Source organism: Onychostoma macrolepis, chromosome 12 (genome assembly GCF_012432095.1).
Source record: "Onychostoma macrolepis isolate SWU-2019 chromosome 12, ASM1243209v1, whole genome shotgun sequence".
In the NCBI taxonomy this organism is placed as follows: Eukaryota; Metazoa; Chordata; class Actinopteri; order Cypriniformes; family Cyprinidae; genus Onychostoma; species Onychostoma macrolepis.
The window spans coordinates 29,754,648-29,761,238 of record NC_081166.1 but is presented as its reverse complement, the minus strand read 5'-3'; positions in this window follow the sequence as shown (position 1 = coordinate 29,761,238).

The window sequence follows — 6,591 nt, the reverse complement described above, 5'->3', positions numbered from 1 at the left end:
AGCCTTTTATGACTGAGCTTTCTGAAACTGCCTCTACAGAAGGCCATACTAGCAGTGAAAAGCTGTCAGGACGGTCCCCTGAGCCAGATTCTGTTACCTTTGGGGGACGGCTGGCGAGAGAACATGCTAATTTGACGAGCCGCTGCTACAAACTGACAATTTGGAGAACTATTTCAGCACTTATTAGGCCGCACAAACCTCAGCGGCAACAGCTGTAGAGATGTTTTGACACTCTGCCAAAATACAGTGTCATTGTGCTAAAGATTGGATATGTTTCAGATAAAGAGACGTTTAGCACCAGTGTCACGGGACATTAATGCTTTTCTGAAAAATTCAAGATTTTTACACTTAAACAAAAAAAATACATCTGAAATTTGTCACCAAATAATTACCCATAATCAACATTTGGCGAGTGGCCCTTGTCCCTTGCATGCATTTTGAGATCCTTGTGGATATTCACATGTGCAACCTCTCAGCATCTGTTTCCTTCCACTTCAGCATCTATTAAAACATGAGAACATGGTTCTGTTTTAGTCAGTTGGTCTCCTTGCTCTCAGTGTTGCTGCAGAACTGGCACTTCGTCATTTAGGCCCAACATTAGGCCACATGTCTGCCTTAAATCAGCTGTGAGAGCTGCTTGAATACTGAGCCAATGCACTCACCCAAAAGCATTTTCCATCAATGTTGGTAGTGGCTATTTTACTAGCTGCATTGTTTTAGTATCGTTACAGGACGTCAGGTGTTTTCAAAATAGTAATGAGGTACTTTTTCCATCAGGTAGCAGTATAGTGGCTAAGCACTGTCAAAATGTGTTACTTTATTTTTGTATAGCACCATTAAAACAGCACGTTGACCGATGTGATTTACATAATTTGTGCAATAACATGCATCACACCATAATAAAACAAATAAAACAGGCAGTCAGTCGTTAAAAGCCGTAAAAAAAATAAGTAAGTGGCGCTCTAATATAATTATATTTGTCTTCACAGCATTAAAGCTGTGAAAGTTTGATTGTAAATGTTCTTCTCTATCATTTAATGCTGATAAGTCTGATTCATTCTAGTGAATCAGTGTGTGACATTTTAGTAAAGAAATAAACTGCAGCAATTTACTAAATATTCAAAAAGAAAAATGACATATCGAAGCTGGACATTCCTTTGTTCTTGCCAGTGGAAGAACATTTCTATTAACTTTCTACCATTAAAATCAATTGGAAATCAAAATTGACTCCTTGTGGACTGGAACCTTGGAATAACATGAACTAATCTAATTAAAAATTGAATAACTTGTTCCACCTCTTAAACAGTTTTCCTTTCCCGCTGTCATCACCATTTTATTTTATTTTTTGCCTAATTTTCAGCTTCCTGTCATATAAAGGCCCACATTCATGATCCATTTAATTTCCCAAAGGATAAAATCATGTTCCACCCCACTTTTTTATTTTATTTTTTGTCTCATTGAATATCATGTTTCGATCAAAAACATGCCACATTATGAAAATAAACTGAGTTTTAAATAGCTTTGGAATCCAATGGCTACCAGCAGCTGTTTGGTTGTCAAGATATTTCAAAATAATTTATTTTTGTATTTAACAGAAGAAATTAATTCTTAAAGTGTTATTTTGATATTATTATAGTTTAAATATTTAATATATTATTTTTATTTTTCTGTTTTAATTTTTACATAATTTCTGTTAAAGTTTTAGTGATTTTTGTTGTGTTTTTGTCTCTTTTTAAATGTATTATTTGATCAGATTTAGTTAAAAATATGTTTATATGTGACCCTGCAGCACAAAAGCAGTCATAAGCAGCTCAGGTATATTTGTAGCAATAGCCAACAATACATTGTATGGGTCAAAATTATAAATTGTTCTTTTATGCCAAAAATCATTAGGATATTAAGTAGAGATCATGTTCCATGAAGATATTTAGTAAATTTCCTACCGTAAATATAAAACTTAATGTTTGTTTAGTAACTTTTAGTAAAATTTGGACAACTTTAAAGGCGATTTTCTCAATATTTTGATTCCAGATTTTTAAATAGTTGTTTCTCGGCCAAATATTGTCCTATCCTAACAAACCATACATCAATGGAAATTGCTTATTCAGCTTTCAGATGATGTACAGTATAAATTAATTTAAAAAAACTGGCCCTTATGACTGGTTTTGTGGTCCAGGGTCGCATATATTTCTTACATTTTCAGTTTTAGGTTACTTTAGCACATTAAGTTAAACTAAATGAAAAACATTGCCTTCTCAACTAACTAAAATAAAATAAGTAAATCAAATAAGTATTTAAGGAATGGTTGGTTTCAGTGTTTATGTACAGTAACTATAATAACCCTGTCTTACGCACACTTCTTGTTCTAGGCGTTTCTGGATAGTCATATGCTTCAATTTGTTCATCACAATTATGTGTCCAATCTTTAAATATGTGCCTAGTTCATGTTGCACACACCAGTCTTGGCTTAAAACCACCGGAGTCTGGCTTTTGTCCAGCTGTCAGTGTTAGAAGACTTTTCCTGTTCGACACACACTTGCTACAACACAGAAGTGATGTGAGTGGGGCAAATCCCCCGCCACACACACACACACACACACACACACAAACACACACGCACACACAAACACACACACACACACACACACACACACACACACGCACAATGCTTTAACACATGTAAGTAGAATTTTGGCCAAGTAGCACACATTAGGTGTTACTGCTCAAACTTTTGATCTAACATAGTTACAATGTTTTAAATGGAACATTATTTTATTTGAGTTTTAGTGCCTCAAGACAAATTTGGAGTTTTGTGGCTTTTAGTTCACAGCAGTTAACAAAGTTAACAAAATGAACTTCTAGCAGATTTACAATCTTTCTACAGGCTTCATTTTCACAGGTTCTCCAGACTTATGCTAAGTTATGTTATGTCACCCGACTCCTCTCGGACCAGGATTGGACACAGAAGCATACGTGCAGCAGGAACATCTCCTGACGTGCTGCAGACAGACGTATGTGTTTTCAATGGCTTTCCTTCAATTACACGCTCAGCTTCTGCCGTGGAGAACAGACGGGCAGAGCTGGATCAGTGGTGCCAGGGCCTATAGAGTGAGGGCCTATCTATCTATCTATCTATCTATCTATCTATCTATCTATCTATCTATCTATCTATCTATCTATCTATCTATCTATCTATCTATCTATCTATCTATCTATCTATCTATCTATCTATCTATCTAAGTTTGGAAACATTGTGATTTGTAAGTGTTTTTATTGAAGTCTCTTCTGCTCACCAATCCTGCATTTATTTGATCAAAAATACTGTAAAAACAGTATTATTGTGAAATATTATTACAATTTAAAATAACTGTTTTGCATGTGAATATATAGTAAAATGTAATTTATTTAGCTGATTTTCAGCATCATTACTCCAGTCTTCAGTGTCACATGATCTTTCAGAAATCATTCTAATATGCTGATGAAGTGCTGCTCAAGTATTATTGGTGCTCAGCTATTAATAACGGTTCTTATTATTATCAGTGTTAAAAACAGATTTGCAGCTTAATATTTTGTGTAAACATTTCTATTCATGTGTAAAAGAACAGCATTAATTTGACCGTGTGACATTAAAGACTGGAGTAATGATGCTGAAAAATCAGCTAAATAAATTACATTTTACTACATATTGACACAGAAAATAGCACAATATTAATGATATTTTTATGCACAAATGCAGCCCTTGAGCATAAGAAATGACATTAAAACATTTAAAAATTGGCATGTTACCAACGTTTTGACAAGTACTGTATTGGTATAAGTATTTGTTATTTAAATTGTAATTAATTACCGTTTGCTCAATGATTGCATGTGTTGTTTTCAAAACTTGAGTTGAGTTGCGATCTATGCAGAGTGTTCCAAATCATTTACTTTTGAGGTAAGGGAGCTGCCTATGTGTACAGTGAGGCAAATCAAATGGTTTTGGAACACAGCAAATATACAATAGAAGACACTCTTTTAACTGGACAATTTGGCTTTTAAATAGAGCACAAAAGATATGTGCAGTGATCTTTATGCCCTTTGCGCTGTAAATTATAAAATGGCAATTATCCATATCAGTGCTAAATCCCACAAAGGCTTAATCCTGACAGACTTCAGGACGGCCTAATCCTGATGTATGCATCCACCTAAACGCATGCAGCCTGCTATAATCTTCTTTCATCTGTGTCTAAAAGAAACATTAAAGTCTGAGTGGCTCTTTGCAATTTCCTAAAGGTCAGCTGTGATGAAAGCACCCAAAGCGCTCCAAGGGAAGTTACCTTGAATTGAAAATATTGTCGGCAAAATCGTCCAAAATGTCTCGTTTTATTATTTCAGATGCACCTGGTATTTAAATCATATTATGGGACACAGTCCGTTAAGAATACTGAACTTTGCAAGAGCACTTGCTGGTGTGCCCACTTCCATGTGTTATATTTTATAATAACAAAGGGCCTTTAATTCAGAACGTTTAGTTTGAATCACCTGGCTACAAACAATGTTCTTTTCAGACTTTATGTGGCAAACTCCTTCAAAAAACAGCCCCGCCTTAGGCAAATCTGGTCATTTTCTGTTGATGTTAAATCTGAGATTTCTATTTTGGTTAATGAAAACTGCATGATAATGTTCAACCCAAAAGGCTTGATTTTTGTGTCGCTAAACTGACCCAGCAAGCACAGAGGAGTTACAACTACTGCATATAATTTACATCCTTGCAGCAAAATCCTTCTATATTAATGAGACACGCTTAAGTATAGGTTTATATTTTCAACCGCAGACAAAATAAATGGTCTGTGTAAACTTGCACGGGATAGCGGACTAGTGCTCTTTTCCAAAGCGGTAAGGGAGCGGCCTTCTCGACCTGTATATTTGCACAGACCTTTTCTCTTGTGATGTCATTGTAACACTATAAACAGTTGAAGACTTTTTTCACGATCGAGTGGCTGGGTTGTTACAGAGCAATGGACACGGACGCATGGCTGTCTTATTGCAGTGACTTGGCCTGGAGAATGTCCCTGGTGATTGTGTGTTCCTCACACTTCCACGGTGTTTGCTTTTTCGGGAGTAGTAAAGAGCTCTTGATGACTCCTGTGATTTTGTTTTTAGGATATGGCCAGGCTGAATCTAAATGAGGACTTTCTAATCTGCAATTAAGTGATTTGTGCCCTGCGGGGTGAGGGTAGATAGCATTAAATGGGTAAGATGACTCATATGCTGAGTTTACTGCAAAAAAAAAATAAAAAATAAATATATATATATATATATATATATATATATATACTCTTAATTAGTATTTTTGTCTTGTTTTCTAGTATAAATATCTAAACATTCTTGAATCAAGATGCATTTACTTGACAAGTAAAATTACTTAAGATATTAACACAATTTTGTTTTTGCTTAAAACAAGCAAAATATCTGCCAATGTGGTAAGAAAAATAATCTTAATTCAAAGGCTAAACAAGATGATTTTTCTTGCCCCATTGGCAGATATTTTTGCTTGTTTTAAAAATTGTGGGTTAATGCAAAATTGTGATACTTTTTTTTTTAGAAAACAAGACTTAATATCTTAAGTAATCTTACTTGTCAAGTAAATGCATCTTGATTCAAGAATGTTTAGATATTTATACTAGAAAACAAGACAAAAATACTAAGTAAGAAATTCATTTTTTTTTTTGCAGTAAAAACATGCTGAAGGGCTCAGACTCATTAGCTGCTTAACCTTTGCATAATTTCCATGAACAGGCAAGGACACTGAAGTATACTTACAGTAGCTACTTTTTGTTGGAAGCCAACTACTTTTTCAAAAGATCATAGACCGTGGGTTCTCTTTGCACATTTTCTATGACTTTCTTATTTAAAACACCTGATTCAGATCATCAGTTTGTTTTGAGATTGCTCCATAAACTGAACTGAGTGTGTCAGATAAGAGAGACAAACAAAAGACACACAACAAAAGAGAGATAATTACAATAAACATGGGGGCATCATTCCAGCCTTGAATTGCATCCACTTTTACATAATCAGATAATCAGTAAGCGAGATTCTGCCTATTCTCCATTCAATCACAGCTTCATCAAATTTGAAAATAGCATTGGCAAAAAGTGTCAGATATCTTGTGCATGGCTTTTAAATCTCGTTCAAACCTTGATTTTGGCAAACCTTGAACAAATTTATGAAGGTGAAGCCAAAAAAAGAAATCAGAAACATGACCTTTGTGCTCAACTCACCTTAATTATGGAATTCATTCATTATTTATTGAATTACTGTAATCATACTTTCTTCCTCCCCCTTAAATCTGGCATTTTACATTTGTTTCTATTTCTGTCGTTCACTGGGTTCATGTCTCCAGACATCAGTCTTTATTAGAGGATGCTAACACTGTGGTCTTGAGCGTTGCCCATGTGCTCAGCAGCAGGTTGGGTATTATAATCAGATGACTGTATTTTTTCCATATAAACAGCAAGTTGGCTCTTCCAGTAAACCCTGCCTTGAGTCCTCTTATAGGTTTTCGTCATTCTCTGGACTCTGTCCTCTTATGTTGTTAAGGTGCAGCGT